Source organism: Citrus clementina, unplaced genomic scaffold (genome assembly GCF_000493195.1).
Source record: "Citrus clementina cultivar Clemenules unplaced genomic scaffold, Citrus_clementina_v1.0 scaffold_6, whole genome shotgun sequence".
Taxonomy (NCBI): Eukaryota; Viridiplantae; Streptophyta; class Magnoliopsida; order Sapindales; family Rutaceae; genus Citrus; species Citrus x clementina.
The window spans coordinates 11297413-11316161 of record NW_006262139.1 but is presented as its reverse complement, the minus strand read 5'-3'; positions in this window follow the sequence as shown (position 1 = coordinate 11316161).

The following is an 18749-nucleotide window of genomic DNA, read 5'->3' as shown; positions in this document are numbered from 1 at the left end:
AAAACTCTACTAAAAAAATAACCAAACACTATAAAAAATTTTAAAAAGTACTTATACGATTAAATAAGCAGTTATGGCTCTTAAATAAGCCATACCAAACAGACACTAACTCTAAGATTGACTTTAAGCTGAACAAATAGGTCATAGAGCTGGTCAAGGTCAACAGCATTGCCATGAGAGTACAGTAGAGTGAGTCTAGCATAAGGGTTTTTTAAGTAAAAAGCAACGACCTTGTTGCCATGTTTGGTGTCAATCAACAAACTGTTGGGAAAATATGCTCTTTAAAAGCATATGTGTTTATTTAATTGTAATAAATAATTTTTCTGATTAATAAAATAAATGAGATATTTCATTCAAATATTTTAATTGCATTAATATTTGTATTAAAGTCCATTTAATCATATTATATGTATTTATGTGATCACCATGTGAATTCACAGAAGACATAAATACAAGTTATCTTATGATTAAATAAATTCAGTTCGCAGTTGATAAACAAAGTTGGGCACTTTATTTAGGTATAGACTGTAATAAATTCATTAAATGATTTGTCTTAATCATGTATGAATTTATTGATGTAGTACGACTACATTGAACAGGATCACATATGAGATTTAATTAACTTTGTAATAACTGTCAGACTTATTAAATCTCATAGGCTTTGATTTTACTGTAATCTTAATCTTGAGTTAATTATGATTTCATGATTGTAATTGTTATTCCATTTGAGTTACCAATGGGCACGACACATCCTTGTGGTCAAGATTACCCACTATCTTGGTGGAAGCAGTTATGAGTATTGGAGATATGGATTAATAATAAAGAATTTGTACAACACATCTCTTGATGGATTTTCGGCACTTGATCATAGAATTCTCTGGCCAGGGTATGTCAACATATTTAGTATGTTGAAAATGATCATTAGAGAAAACCAGTAAGGATCAAGGAATAAGATGTTATTAAATTGATTGGACAGTTGAGATATCAATTTAATTAACGATGTGGTACAAAGGATTGTGCAGTAAAGAAATCAATGTGGCTTGGGACGAATTATTATTCGAGCATACAATTATGGAAGTCAGTTCCAATCTTTTAGTGGAGTAGATTTGGAATTAAATAATTAGGCTAGTTTAATTACAGGCCTAATTGTTATAGCCACTATTGTATGTTCCCAAATGATTCCTGGGTTAGCTCATTTAATTAACTGCACCACTACTGGACTAATAAGCAAGATAACTAGCTATTTGGGTCAAAAGCCTAAATATATCATTTAGTGGGAGGCTCCATTTAATTAGCTTATGTGTAAGGGGCCTTATGTTATTTTACATGGTGGGTCCCCTATTAAATGAAAAGTAACGTGAGTTTTATTTTGGGCATTATTTGGAGCCTAGAGTTTTCACTAAAGAGAGATATATAAGGCTTATTTTCTCAAAAGATAAAAAAAGAAGCCATTTTATACAGATCAGAGAAAAAGATTTTTCTCTCTATTGTTGAGAGAAAAATTTTCTCGTGCTAGTTGCTTTGATAGTGATAAAGGCGTCCACACGTCAAGTGCAAATCGAACTTGAGTCATAACCTGGAAGATCATTGGTGACAGTTCGTGATCTAACAAGCGTGGTGGTGACGGATCGTAATCTAACATGAGTGGTGGTGGGGGATCGTGATCTAGGAGCCTAAATCACTTCAGCAGAAAATCCAACTCGGATTTTCAAGGTACGATTTCTAGATTACAAATTCTTATATATTATATGAGAGCGATCTTCAAAATGTTTTATAAAAAATTTAAAAACCTGATTTTTCCCCAACAATTGGTATCAGAGCCATCTCATATTAATATATAAGAATTTCGTATGAAATTAATCTTGAAATTTATGTATTAGAGTGGCACATTTTATTCAGATATATATTATTTGTTTAATATATGAATAAAGCATGTTATGGTTTGTCTTGATTCATGGTTAGATTTTCCGTTGTAATATTTATTTGGATCTGTAACAAGAGGGGTGGTCTTTTATAACCATGTTTCCCTCTTGATTTAGTTTACTGTTATAGAAATTTTGTAAGCCAAAATTGGCATAGGAAATTTGTAATTCATCACTGGAAAATGAGATCAAAGCGACGGAAGCCGGAATTTGTTTTTTTTTAGCGGCGGCCACCAACCAGCAACGCAAAAACACGCGTGCGGCAGCAAACCAGGGCATGCTGCAGCAGCGCGCGCGGCCAGCAATGGCCAGCTGCACGCAGCAAAGCAGCGCGCGCTGCATGTGCTGCAGCTGGAAGCAATGCTATCGAAGCCAGCAGCAAGTTGCATGCGCGAGTTTAGTGCGTTTCCGGCAACATGGCGGCGGGTGGTTCGGCGTCGGAGATGGCTGGAAATTGTGAACAGTGGCTGCCCTAGTGATGGCGGCTGGGGAAGAAGAAAGAAAGAAAAATATGATTTTAGGGTTTCATGGTTTTTATCATAGAGGGCCCTATGGTTTCATAATTTTTTGTTTGGGCAGATACATTTTAATTTTTTGCATTTAAATCCAAAAATAGTTTTGGATTTAATGAATCATAGTTTTAAGCCCAATTTCAATTGGGCTTAATGGATTAAAAATGCATAGACAAAATTAAATACATTAAATTTATTTTTGGTCCAAAAGTTTTATTTTAATAAAAAAAAATTTTAATTATTTATTTATTTCCTTTAAAAATTAAAATTGGACCAATTATAAATTTAAAAGCCCAATTTCCCCTAGTCCATTAACAAAGACAAGTTTATCGAAGATTGACATTGACAAGAAGCCCAATGAAGATTAGGCTTAGGGTTAATGTATTTTTCATTATTAGAAAAGTCATGAATTAAGATTATTTAATTGTTTTTCTATATGTTATGTTTTGGATGATCACATGCCATGATAACATGTCATATAGAATAGGTAGTGCCACTCTATGCATAATGATACATGTCATTCATTAATAATGAATTTCATTCTATTGTTTGAAATTTGCGTATGCTTAATAATATTTGATATCATCTAGATAATATTATAGGAAGCATGCAATTAACAATATGTATGTTTTAAAAAGGAAAAACCAATTTTAAAATATTGAGTGGGAGAGGGAAAATTCAAGATAATTTTCCCACGGGCTCCATTGTTAGTTCAATAATAAAATTATATATATACCTCGACTTCATGATACGGTGATGCTCCATTCGGAGGGTATATATATTAGATATTTTATTTGGTGAACTTCTTCAAAGATAAAATTGAAATATTTTTCAATCAATTGTTCACCCCAACGGTGACTATTGATATGAAAAATACGTAGATTGAAACAATGGTTATACACTCAACTAAAATTTGTTATTAACCTTCCCAACGAAGCTCTATTAACAAATTTAGGCCCAAAAAAAAGATAACGATAATTATTTATCATGTCTCTACATGAAAGTAAATAATCCAATGGGTAATTGGGTCTAGTAAGTATAGACATGACTTTCCCACCGGATAGCTTATCAAAGCGGAACTAGATTATCGTTACAATAAATTAAAATGCATTTATGGTTTTATGCATTTTTGTCATTTATTGTGAATATTATTTCAAATTATTTATGCATGGATGTTTTATTTTTCAAAAAATGTCTTCCCTGAGCCCACTTACTATTATTCTGAGTCAAAACAAACTCACTGGAGAGAACTATATAGATTGGAAAAGAAATCTATTCATTGTCCTGACTGCTAAAAATTATAAATATGTCTTAACCCAGCCATGCTCTCCAGTTCCAGCGGATGATGCTCATAGAAATCAAATGAGGCTTTATGAGAAATGGCAAAAGGCCAATGAAATGGCAAAGTGCTACATTTTAGCCTCGATTTCTAATATTCTGCAGACCAAACATCAGAACTTGGAGACTGCCACTGAAATAATGGATAGTCTCCAACAGATGTTCGGGCAGAGTACTCGCTCAGCGAAACAAGCAGCGCTGAAAGGAATTATGAACAGTAAAATGGGGAAGGGCACAAGAGTTCGTGATCATGTCCTTAAAATGATGGACTATTTGAATGAGGCTGAGATTCAGAGAGCACAAATCGATGATAACTCAAAGATTGACATGGTGCTAGAATCTCTACCAGAAACATTCAAGGAGTTTAAGGTCAATTATAACATGAACAAAAGAAACATGACCTTAACTGAATTGATGAACGAACTCCATTCTGCTGAAGAGATCTATCGTGCTGAGAAATCTCTAGGAAGCATAAATATTACTAAAAAAAGTTCATCTTCTGGGCCTAAGCCGAAAGGCAAAGGCAAGAAGAAAGCTGGGAAAAAGAAACCATCTACCAAGCAAGATGGCAAGCCGAAAGGCAAATGCTTTAAGTGTGGACAGAAAGGTCACTGGAAAAAGGATTGCCCTAAGATTGTGAAATTAGGCATGGGAAATCTTTTTGTAATTGAGGCCTGTTTAGTTCAGAATCCTATTGACACTTGGGTGTTGGATTCAGGAGCAACTAATCATATTTGTAATTCACTTTATTAGTTTCAGGAAACCAAAAAAATAAGTGAAGGAAGCGTCAAGCTGCAGTTAGGGACAGGACAGTTCGTGTCAACAGTGAAGACTGGATCTGTTTTATTATCTTTTAATAATGAGACTTTAGTTTTGAATAATTGTCTTTATGTTCCAGACATTAAGAGGAATTTAATTTCAGTAGCTTGTTTGTCAAAGTAAGGGTACACTATAAATTTTGGATCCTTTGTTTCTATTTTTCATAATAAGAGACTTATTTGTTCTGGTACATTGGAAGATAATTTATATCATTTAAGTCCAATGATCCATTCTATCCATGACACAGTGATCAATAATGATGAGCATACACATTTATCTAAGAAAAGAAATATTTCTTCCAACTAATGTTACCTCTGGCATTTACACTTGGGTCATATAAACCAAAATAGGATACAGAGAATGATCAAAGATGGGCTCTTGAGTCCATTAGAAAATGAATCATTGCCACTCTGTGAATCCTGTTTAGAAGGAAAAATGACCAAAAGGCCATTCTCGGCCAAAGGAGTACGTGCAACAGTACCACTTGAATTGGTACATACAGATGTATGTGGACCAATCAATGTACAAGCTCGAGGAGGTTATGAGTATTTCATCACTTTCACAGATGATTACTCAAGATACGGTTATGTTTATCTGATGCGTCACAAGTCTGAAGCTCTTGAGAAATTCAAAGAGTATAGGGCTGAGACAGAAAAGCAATTAGATAAGAACATAAAGAAACTTCGATCTGATCGAGGTGGTGAATTTATCTCAGGAGATTTTAAAGAGTATCTGGTTGAAAATGGGATTATATCTCAATTGACTGCCCCGGGAACACCACAACAAAATGGGGTAGCTGAAAGAAGAAATAGAACTCTTTTGGATATGGTGAGATCTATGCTTAGTTATTCGTCATTACCAATCTCTTTTTGGGGACTAGCACTGCAAACTGCAGTTTACCTCTTGAACTTAGTTCCATCCAAGTCAGTGCCTAAAACCCTAATAGAATTATGGTCAGGTCGCAAACCAAGTTTACGACATGTCCGTATTTGGGGATCAGCAGTACATGTGCTGAAACCAAAGGCAGACAAAATGGATTCATGTTCTGAGGTTTGTATGTTTGTGGGGTATCCTAAAGGAACAAGGGGAGGTTTATTTTATAGTCCTCAAGATAAGAAAGTGATCGTGAGCACACATTTCACTTCCCTCGAAGAAGACTATATGAATAACTTCAAACCTAAGAGTAAGGTAATTCTTGAAGAACTGTCAGGTGATCAGGTTGATGCTCAGCTTTCAACGCCTGTTACAGAACAGGAAGAACAACAACAACCAGATGATCAACACAGGATTAACCCTTAACAACCATCACTTTTAGAACCTCGTCGTAGTGGGAGGGTAACTAGGTTACCTGCGAGATACATGCTTTTAGGAGAAACCTATACGGCTATCTCAGATGAACATGTACAAGATCCCACTAGTTACAACGAAGCTCTAATAGATAGAGATGTTGAATTTTGGAAAAAGGCCATGAATCAAGAAATGGAATCTATGTATTCCAATAAAGTCTGGGAACTTGTAGAGGCACCAAATGGGGTAAACCCTATAGGGTGCAAGTGGATCTACAAGAGAAAAAGAGAAGTAGATGGAAGGGTGGAAACATTTAAAGCAAAATTAGTAGCCAAAGGGTTACTCAGAAAGAGGGAATCGATTATGAGGAAACTTTTTCTCCGGTTGCTATGCTTAAATCCATCAGGATTCTGATCTCTATTGCTGCAGTGCTAGATTATGAAATTTGGCAAATGGATGTCAAGACTGCCTTTCTTAATGGGCATCTTGAAGGAAACATCTACATGCAGCAACCAGATGGATTTATACAAAAAGGCGAAAAACACATGGTATGTAAGTTGTAGAGATCCATTTATGGATTGAAGCAAGCATCCCGATCATGGAACATCAGATTCGATCAAGCAATTAAATCGTTTGGATTCATTCAGAACATTGATGAACCATGTGTGTACAAGAAAATTCAAGAAAAATCTGTAGCCTTCCTAATTCTTTATGTAGATGATATTCTCCTAATTGGAAACGATATAGGAGTATTGACTACAATAAAGAGTTGGTTAGCAAAATAATTTGATATGAAAGACTTGGGGGAGGCAAGTTATATTCTTGGTATCAAGTTACTACGAGACCGGAAGAATAAAACTTTAGCCTTGTCTCAAACGGTCTATATCGATAAGATATTGGCTAGATTTAGCATGGAAAATTCCAAGACTGGTTTATTACCATTCAGACATGGAATTACGTTCTCTAAGGATCAATCACCTAAAACATCTGAAGAGATATAGAGAATGAGACGAGTTCCCTATGCAAAAGCTGTGGGAAGTCTTAAGTATGCCATGCTTTGCACTAGGCCAGACTTCTGTTTTGCGGTAGGGATGGTTAGTAGATATCAATCTAATCCTGGACCTGAACATTGGACTGCGGTCAAGCATATAATGAAGTATCTGAAAAGAACTAAAAATTATATGCTTGTGTATTCTGGTGATGAACTCATTCCATGGGTTATACTAATTCTGACTTTATGTTAGATAAGGATTCCAGAAAATCAACTTCCGGCTATGTGTTTACATTGGGAAGTGGAGCTATTAATTGGAGGAGTGTGAAACAATCTTGTATCGCAGACTCCACAACTGAAGATGAATATGTGGCTGCATCTGAAGCTGCAAAAGAAGCTTTATGGCTCATTAAGTTCCTACAAGATCTTGAGGTGGTACCTGCTGTAACTGCACCCCTGAAACTATTTTGCGATAATAGTGGTGCGGTAGCTCAATCTAAGGAACAAAGGAACCACAAGAAACAAAAACATATTGAGAGGAAGTATCATCTTATAAGGGCTATAGTGCAGATAGGTGATGTGGAGATTACTCAGATTGCGTCACAGCAAAACTTGGCAGATCCTTTTACTAAGGCCATACCTGGGAAACCTTTTAACTTGCACTTAGAATCCATGGGCATGCGTGAGATGCCAAATACTGTTTAAGAGCTAGTGGGAGATTGTTGGGAAAATATACTCTTTAAAAGCATATGTGTTTATTTAATTGTAATAAACAATTTTTCTGATTAATAAAATAAATGAGGTATTTTATTTAAATATCTTAATTGCATTAATATTTGTATTAAAGTCCATTTAATCATATTATATGTATTTATGTGATCACAATGTGGATTCACAGAAGACATAAATACAAGTTATCTTATGATTAAATAAATTCAGTTCGCAGTTGATAAATAAAGTTGGGCACTTTATTTAGGTATAGACTGTAATAAATTCATTGAATGATTTGTCTTAATCATGTATGAATTTATTGATGTAGTACGACTACATTGAACAGGATCACATATGAGATTTAATTAACTTTGTAATCACTGTCAGACTTATTAAATCTCATAGGCATTGATTTTACTGTAATCTTAATCTTGAGTTAATTATGATTTCGTGATTGTAATTGTTATTCCATTTGAGTTACCAATGGGCACGACACATCCTTGTGGTCAAGATTACCCACTATCTTGGTGGGAGCAATTATGAGTATTGGAGTTATGGATTAACAATAAAGAATTTGTACAACACATCTCTTGATGGATTTTCGGCACTTGATCATAGAATTCTCTGGCCAGGGTATGTCAACATATTTAGTATGTTGAAAATGATCATTAGAGAAAACCAGTAAGGATCAAGGAATAAGATGTTATTAAATTGATTGGATAGTTGAGATATCAATTTAATTAACGATGTGGTACAAAGGATTGTGCAGTAAAGAAATCAATGTGGCTTGGGACGAATTATTATTCGAGCATACAATTATGGAAGTCAGTTCCAATCTTTTATTGGAGTAGATTTGGAATTAAATAATTAGGCTAGTTTAATTACAGGCCTAATTGTTATAGCCACTATTGTATGTTCCCAAATGATCCCCGGGTTAGTTCATTTAATTAACTGCACCACTACTGGACTAATAAGCAAGATAACTAGCTATTTTGGTCAAAAGCCTAAATATATCATTTAGTGGGAGGCTCCATTTAATTAGCTTATGTGTAAGGGGCCTTATGTTATTTTACATGGTGGGTCCCCTATTAAATGAAAAGTAACGTGAGTTTTATTTTGGGCATTATTTGGAGCCTAGAGTTTTCACTAAAGAGAGATATATAAGGCTTATTTTCTCAAAAGATAAAAAAAGAAGCCATTTTATACAGATCAGAGAAAAAGATTTTTCTCTCTATTGTTGAGAGAAAAATTTTCTCGTGCTAGTTGCTTTGATAGTGATAAAGGCGTCCACACGTCAAGTGCAAATCGAACCTGAGTCATAACCTGGAAGATCATTGGTGACAGTTCGTGATCTAACAAGCGTGGTGGTGACGGATCGTAATCTAACATGAGTGGTGGTGGGGGATCGTGATCTAGGAGCCTAAATCACTTCAGCGGAAAATCCAACTCGGATTTTCAAGGTACGATTTCTAGATTACAAATTCTTATATATTATATGAGAGCGATCTTCAAAATGTTTTATAAAAAATTTAAAAACCTGATTTTTCCCCAACATAAACATCCAATGAACTGTCATCAGCAGCAAGAGGCATAGGCATTGAAGAAGAAGAAGAAGCTGAAACCGCAGTGAGCTTGCCATTGTCACTTTTCTTGACCTGGTATGTTGGTGGTGATGGTGGGAAAAATGCAAACTTTGCAGCTAACTCAGAAAACATACACCCCATTCAACAGCCCCAACAAAATAAAAAATCAAAAAAACAACCACAACTCATTGAACAAACAAGAAGAAGCCGTTGAAACACATCGAGGTTTTGCAGCTTGCTTTCATTTAAGTTGTTTCTTGGGACTGGAGAGAGAAGAGAGAGAGAGAGAGAGAAAGACTGTGAGAGAGAGAAAGAGAGATATTGTCTGTCCAGTGAAGTGTTGATGGCGGAAAGAGAAAAGAACAGTAGAAATCTCCTCTAAAGTGCAGTGGCTTTTAATGGCTTTGGTTTTCTTCCTTCACTTGAAAACAGAGTTGAGTTTGAGTGAGTTGAGTTCATAGGTTTAGTGTTTGTGTGTGCGAGTGTGCATGACTTCAATTGTGTCAGTTTGCACAGGCTGGGTCGATATATTTTGAGTGCCGATGTTTGCCCCGGGTCAAATCCCGACAATAACTTAAACGGTGAGGTTTTGATTTTTTTTTTCTTTTTTGCTACTCCAAAACGTTGCAGTTTTGAATTACCATTTTCGTTTCACTTACCATTTGCAAAACGCGCTAAAAGAATCCAAAACGCAAACATTGTCCCTGAAAGAATCCAGCAGTTGGGAATGCGATTCGTTTCTTCTTTTCGAAAGCTGAAAAAATCGTTACTTTCCTTCCTCGACCGTGGTGTAAGCTTTCGAGATCCACAGTAGAAGGCTTCATCCACAGCAGAACGCACCCATTTAGTGAAGAAAGTGATTAACAGCAGCTGCGATATTTGTCATTGAAAGCCGAAACTCTAAGCTAAGTTTGGACTGAACAAGACCAACAACAGCTGCGAAGTTGCGGCAGAACAAGAACATTGTCCCTGAAAGTTTGAATTTTCGAAGCTTGAATTTATTTCTTCGGTACAGTACAAATGTTGGTATTATTATTCTTATTTTTGTTAATTAATCACTCCCCTGAGTCTCTCCGATGGTGCATTTGCTTACATGATTTTTATAATGTGTATTAATCGGGTTAATTACCAGTTTGTTTTTTTGAAGTAAAGCTTAACTAGACTCGCTTTGTTTGACTTTTTGTGCATTTTTCTTTATGTAAAGTTTGATTCTAGTTTCTGGGCTTTTTATTTGAGTTGTTAGAATGAAACTGTAGGAAGAATTATCTATATTTTGATTTTCAGAAAACTACAAGATGAAATTGTGATTTAAGTGGAAATTTGAGAAGAAGTTTAGTTTGCTTTTTCAAGATGTTACCATGTGAAACGAAGACGAAGAAACTTGCTCTTCTCTCTGTTGCTTTCCCAGGTGAAACGAAGAAACGAAAACGAAGAGGAAGAGATTTTATTCTTCTAAAATTGTCATTAGAAACGTTGCCGTTTTGGAGTAGCAAAAAAGATTAAAAAAAATAATCAAAACGATGCCGTTTAACTTATTTTTGGGGTTTGACCCGGGACAAACATCATTTTCCATATATATTTCCTCTCAATCTGCCAAATCTGCTAACTCACTATTATTTAATTTGGCCATCTTTTATGAGTTTTATGCTTACTCTCTTGCGTCTACAAAATACCTCCAAACTCGCTTCAGAGTCTATGAAACCTGTGATACTTGTTAGGTAGGATTATTACTTTGAGACCCCTCTAGTTTATCAAAAAAACAAAAAGTTACTTTTAAGTTTTAACCATGGAAAAAAGGATAATGAGCCCCTAATATTTGGGAAAAATCATATAAAACTATGTAATATTTCAAATATATATATAACTCCCATTTTTGTAAGCAATTCTATTTTTTTAGTAGTAAATTTATTTTTAATTTTTAATTTCTATTATGTTTCTATAATAAATAAATCAATACATTGATAGTAGTGCTACACATTCTAAATTTTTTATCCCAAAAAACTATCTCAAATGATATGGTAATCATCAATTAGTTAGTGGAGATAATATAAATAATTCACTTGAATTTTATAAAGAATTACCAACCAATCAATAAATGACATATCATTTAAGATGAAATCTAGGATAAAAATTTTCAGATGCCTATCGTTACTCATGTATTAACCTAAGACATGTCATCAATAACGTGTATAATGAAATTGACAAAACTATTATTCAAAATTTAAAATTGAGATATAATTACCATTTGCCCAAATTATTTACTCTAAATTAGGAACATACCCTTCCCAATGACAGAATGATAAAAATGATGAATAATAGATAAAATTATATTTTCTTTGGAAATTTGGGCACAATGAAATATTAAATAGGCTTATATATGGATGAAAGGCAAATTGGGTGATTGGGAAGTAAAATTGGCTTCCAATTTTAGAATTTATCATTGGGAAGGTATATTCGTGATTTAGAGTGAATAATTTGGGCAAAAGATAATTACATCTTAATTAAGATAATTATATCTGAATTTTATGCTCTAAATAAGAAGTTATTGATTTTATTATGCACAAGACATATCTTAAATCAATATATTGATTTATTTATCATAAGGGCATAATAGTAATTGTAAATTAAAAATAAATTTACTATTAAAACAAACAACATTTACCAACAAAAATAAGGGTTGTATTTTTTTTTTCAAATGTTTAGAGATTTTATGTCATTTTTTCCAAATATTAGGAGGTTCACTGTTGTTTTTCCTTTAACTATTATTGTGCCCTATTTTAGTGGAAAAAAAACAGTTTCGGATTTTTTTTTATATTAGGAAAACTATGTCCGAACCACCTATTTCTCATTGGAAAGTTCAAGTACTCACCAAGAAATTCTAATAATTACTTTGCACCTTTTAATCTTTTAAATTTTGTCATGCACTCGCTTTTCTGTTAGCTTAATTAAAATATGTTAATGAATCTTTATGACAATACAATTTTGCTCTTGCAATTGTGTTAAAGGAAAACAGGTCAAATAATAAAATTTGAAATGCTATATGGTGAAAGTAATTATCAGACATTACCAGTCTAGCTAAATGCACTTTCATAAAATATGTTGGTTTAGAGATAATTTTCCTTTATATTATTCTCAAGGGTTAAAATTACCGATGGGTGTTTCGAGTTCCAATTTAATTTTTAAGGGTTCCGATTTGAGTTGTAACCCATTCAGTTATGAGAATTTAATACAATTAAGTTCAAAAATTAGTTGGTTCAATTTGGTTCAAACTCGAGTTATAATTTTAAATCAAAATTCGATTTGGATTACAATTGAGGAAATAGGGTTGAGATTTGAGAGAATCAAGACTTTTTTTTTTTGGTTAGATTCAGATATTTTTAAATGTAACCCAATCGAATATGATGCTCGGTTCCGTTTTAGCTCGAATTGAATCCAAACTAGATCGATTTCAATTTTCAATTAGATTTATTTTTAGGCTCAAACTGAAATGAAATTCAATTTTATTCAATTCAACTCGAGCCAAGCACCCACTCCTAGTTAAAATATAAGAACCATCTAATTATGATGTACTAATTAGGTGATCTGATTGTCTTAAACTCAATTTTAAATTACATTGTAATAAAGTTGATGAGGTATTACACAATCTTTCGAGGGTGGCTGCTTGTAAGTAAATCTCTTAACTGTTTCTGCACCCTTGTCTCCTTTATCATTGTTAGAAGCCTTAATTAGAGATTCAGATTGTTTCTCTCCTGATGAAACTTTAAACATGATATATCATATTTCTTAAAATCTTACATTTATAAAAGTGAGTAAAAATATTAGTATTTTATCACACAACAAAACATCAAAGCCCACAAGTTGATTCATGAATTGATGATGTTGCATAATGTAAAAGCCTCACTTGGTTACATTTTCCAATTTCAAGAAAGTTATTATTGATATTCCCATATGCTTTGCCTTGGTTTCTAAGATGCTATCAATTGTTTTGTTGAATGATGAATCTCTCAATACTCATTAAGGCTTTAGAGGATGGACAAAATCATACCAAAATGTATGTAACTCCTTTTTCTTATTGCGATGAGAGGTGACAAACATGAAAAAAGAATCCTAGTTACTTTATGGTAATTGGTAAAATGTACTACAGCTGGGATGTATTGACACGCTAGATCAAGCCAAAACCTATGCTGCAGTTTGCTTACAATGAAAATTGGATTATTATCTGCCCATTTTGGCATTTTATGGCGGCGCTTGATAATTTTCTTTTACCACTTACAATTATTATAGATCTGTCTCTGCCTCAGAGAAAATTATGTTAGCTTATATAGCTATAGATATTGATTTTGATGATAACAAACCACATGTATTGATTAAACAATGATTTATGAATTGTGTTTTTATAATAAGAAAATGATGTTATAGAATCAAAGTGTTTTGGACTAAAATAAATGTATTTTAGAACCTTTGATATTGTTTTAAATTTCGGATTTGGACCTATTTGAAACTATTTAAATATTTTAGGTCATTCTATAATTTCACATAGTTTGGGTGAAATCATAATTTCAAAAAGTTTTGGGATTGACAAAGTATTTTTTAGAAATTCTGAAATTGGACCTATTTGCAATGTTTCATAACGTTTTGGGCCATAACACAATTTTATAAAGTTTTGGGGTCAAACTATAAAATTAGAAAATATTTCACTGTAGCAAGCGGCTAATCGGATCCTGACAAATGGAAATTCGGTTGTTGGACAGTAAGTTTCTGAGCATAAGCGGCAATCCGAATTTGACAAAGCGGCATATCGGATGTTCAGAAATTCAAAATTGTGGTTGTAACGGTAACATTAAGCGGCTATCTGGATGTCCATAACCGGTAATCCGGTTATGATCAAAATGTGCATAACGGCTAGTTTTTGAGCTCAAACTATAAGAACTCAAATCCAACTCATTTTCAAGCTCTCCAACAAGCAAAAACAAAAAGCACACGAGATATCTTGAGCCTTCAAACTTGCAAAATACAAACATTGAATCATTTCTTGTTCTTTATTTTTTGAATATCTACTCATTGAGTGAGTTTCATTGTAACTTTCATTTCTTCATTTCAATTGTAAGAGTTTGAGTGTGTGAGACACTTGAGTGAAGAGATTGAGAGATAATCTCTTTGTTGTAAAGGTTTATTGACACCTTGAAGTCAATTGTAATCGGTTGAAGCCTTGGAAAGGCTTGGATAGTGAAATCTTCAAGCTTTGATCGCTTGGAGGCGTGGACGTAGGCAGGGATTGCCGAACCACGTAAAAATTTGTGTGTTTGATTCTCTTCTCCCTTACTCTTTAATTATTGTGCTTTTATTGAACTTATTGCTTTCAATTTTTATTAAGACATTAGATTGCTTGTTGTGTGGATTTGCTAGGATAATTTTTAAAATTCCAATTCACCCCCCCTCTTGGGTTGCACACTTATATTTCAAATTATAACGAAGTACAAGCAATTTCTTCATCATATGCTATTCATGGTACTTGCTCTGACAAAGTTGTGGCTTGTGTGTTTTTATCTCCTTTTTTAAAAATTTAATTAAATATGGGTTTATAATTCAATTTTTTTTAACTGATTAAGTATTAGGTTACTGTATTACACAGAGATATTTATAAATGACAACATATTATTGCACTAATATTTACAATTAGATATATATACCTGAGACTTACATTATTACATTTTTATTTTATGAAATACATGCCCAGCCAAATATCCCTCCCAGAGAGGGATGTCTCTACTCCATTCGCATTTCGCAAGGGAGAAAAATATTATAAACAATCTCCACACAATTATAATTAATTGAGGGAGTTTAAGTTCGTGAAAACTCGAACCATTGCCCTCATAGTACTTTAAGGGCAATGGTTCACCACTGGACTACAAGCACAAGTGGCATAATTCAATGTTTATAAGTTTTGAAAATAAGTAAATTTGTTAGCCTTGTTAACAACTAAAATGGAAGTATTTAAAATGATTTCCTGCTATATTTTGTTTTTGAATTTTTTCTAAGCTTCAGTCTCAGCTCCTTTCTCCTCTTCTTTACCCTCCCCTCATTCTTCCTCTCTTTACCTTTTATAAGCATCAGACTTGGCAAGATCCTTTTATCTTATTATTATATAATGTTTTATTATTTATTTATACATAAAAGTGAGTGATAGTAAGGTGGCGAAGTGTCGGTGGCCACCTAACTATCATGGCTCGCTTCTTCTTTTTTATTTTTTTTAATTACATCTTCTTAATAATACATTCTAAACAAATTAATCAATTTATCTTCTCGTTTCCTACTTCTAGTTTCAATTTCTTTTTTATTCCTGAGATATAAAAATTAACATAAAATTAATATACTGTGAATTAATTTAACATAAAAATTTATTAGGGGAGTATTAAGATAATTTATAAGTTATGAGTGCATTAATCAACACTTTTTAGTGAAAAATTAATAATTTTTAATCTTATTAAATGTATACTTTTTAGTGTCAATACTACAACATTAATTTCCTCTTGGTTTAAAATACAATTAACTTTGGTAATTTATTTTTTCATAAGTGATTTAACATGGCAAAAAAAATAGAGTAAAAATAAATGAAACCCAAGATTTCAAAGAATTCTTAAAAAATTATAACTTTATTTAAAAGAATGATTAAACATGTTACATAAACACTCTATTCATGTAGAGTAAAGCTTATTGTTTAAATAATTTTACATGTAGAAAGAGAATTCTATCCAAATAAGAAAATAAAAACTCAAATTTGATATTTAATATGACTAATAAAAAAGACTATTAAAATAAATAAACTCCAAAATATCATCCTACATCATATTTGCTACTATAAATCAAAAAGTGTATTATCATTTTACTATTTCAAAAATTGTCAAAAATCAAATGACTACAGAATATTGTTACCTATTATTTTACTACTATAACTTTGTAAAACCTTTCATTTTACTATTTTTCCATTAGGACCGTTAGTTGACTAATTCGTTGACTAGTAAAATACCAATTTTATCTTTTATAGTAAAATACACAAATAAAGATATTAAATAATAGACATAAAATTATTGCTATGCCCTTGAATTATTAAAAAATAGTTTTAACCATGAATTTAAAAATAACCCTAAATTTATTATAATTATAAAAGTAGTGAATTGACAAATAATACCCCTGAATATTTTTATTAAAAAAAGGCACAATCTATTAAAAAAACCAATTAAACATGGAAGTGTTGATAGATAACCTTTAAGTTTTTTTTTTTAAATAGATTGTGTGTTTTGTTCGCTACTATTATATTAATAATAAATTCAGGATTATTCATAAATTCATAGTTAAAAACTGTTATTTAATAATTTAAGGGCATAACATGATTTTTTGTCTACTATTTCATACCTCTTATTGTGTATTTTATCATAAAAGATAAAATTGATATTTTACTAATCAACTAACAGTTTTAATGAAATAAGTAATAAAATGAAACATTATGTAAAAGTTATAGTAGTAAAATAATAGAGAATAATACTTCTTATAGTCATTTGATATTTTACAACTATTGAAATAGTGAAAGGATAATAACCCAATTCTTGAAGTAGTGACACTATAATAATCCAATTAAAAATATATCATTATCAGGTAACTAACGTATTGAAACCTCCAAAAATTTTATAATCTTTTTTCCTCAATCAGAGAGAGAAGTAAAATACCACATTTTTCTTTATGTTATTTTGTGATGACTTTGTCCCTACATTATTAAAGTTTTTTGGGTAAGTTTCGCCTTTTTCTTTTTCTTAATAAAGGAATTTAAGTCTTATATCCCTTTCTTCTTTCATTTATGATTTTTCTTTTTCATTGAATCTCATAATTCTACTGTTTGTATCCTTTGGTGTAGCAAATATAAACTCTTCTGCTGTAGTGGCAGCTGCTTCTCTCATTGCCTGTTCCCTTTACATTCTTGCAAGTGATAACAACGATATGCATAGCTCTGTTCTGGGTGCCATTAATGTGAATACCTCTCTAGTTGAAGAGCTTATGAGTTGCCTATTGAGCTGTGAACCGGGTTTGTCTTGTGAGATGGTGAAGAACTATATAGCACCTGCTAATGTATGCCCAAGTCATTATGTTGGTGTTGTCGTTGGGGAACCTTCGTTCAAACCTTATCTTGGATATGTCAATGATGTTTCCAGGTTTGTTTGGAATTTTCTAGCTGATAGAACATCTACTCCCAAGGAGAATGCTAGCTCTAGTTGTTCAAAAGATTGCACCAATGAAGATGAAGTTTGCATTAGAGCAGAAATAAATGGCAAGGGAGTTTGTGTTATCTCCACAACCAGGTGCAGACACACTATTAAACCACATGGCTTTGTAGTTAAAAAATAACTATTAAACTGCATAGCTTAATAGCATGTAAGCGTTAAAAATAAAAAAAAATGAGGACACATGCTCCTGAGAATGATTATTTATTAGTTTTTCTTTAGTGTAGACAACCTCATTTTTTTCATGCACACATGCTATTAAGACATGCGGTTTAATAAAGTCAGTGTAAACACATTATTAAACGATACGACTTATGACCCTATTAAATAGTACAATTTAACATATTTGTATTAAAAAAAAAAAGAGATAAAGAAAAAGACAAGAAACAGTATCTGGTGATATACTCAAAGAAATATATGAATAAATACCTTTCTCTTTATTAAACCAGTTTTCATTTTCCTGCAACATTGCTTCTGTCTCTTCTTTTTTATGTTTGTTTCTTACACGAGGAGATGAATTTGCAAGCACTTTCCCCACTGCTTCTTTTTCAATTTGTTTATTCATCATGCATTATTATATGGTACAAAATCCCAGAACCACTTTTACCTACAACTCTTGTACGTACCTGTGTTTGTTTTTATATATATGGACTACATCCAGGGTTGGCTTTAAAAACAAAACAAAAACACCATTGTGTTTATTAAAATAATATATTTGTTCATGCAAAAGTACAATTTCGTTGCAATATGGTTTATTTGTTTATGCTAGCTGTTAAGATTATTTTTAATATGATTAATCTTTGCATGCACGAGGTTTTCGAATCATCTCACATTCTCATGTACTTACTATAAGCGTAACACAGAGAGTCCAAATAATATTAAAATCCAAAGGTAAATGTTCTTCTAATTCTTAGCGATTGAGCTAATTATCTAGTTAATTCATGTAGTTTTAACAAATAATCCAAAACGTCCTTATATATGTTTTCGGGAAAATTTTATAATGCCGTAATAAAAATTACGGCATCGATATTGTGATAGACATAAATATTATAAATTACACATAAATCTTGTAAATTTAAAATAAAACTAGTAAATTTATACAAGATTATTAATTATTTAAAAAATTAACATTGTTTCTATAGATTTTATTGAAAAATATTTTATTTGTTTACAAAAAATATTTTTTTTAATTAAACAAAAAAATTACTCATTAATTAAACAAAAAAATATACTAAAAAAAGTGAAATAAATTTTATTGAATTGATTTAACCATAAATTATATATTTATTTTAAGACATTTGTCCACTTTTTTT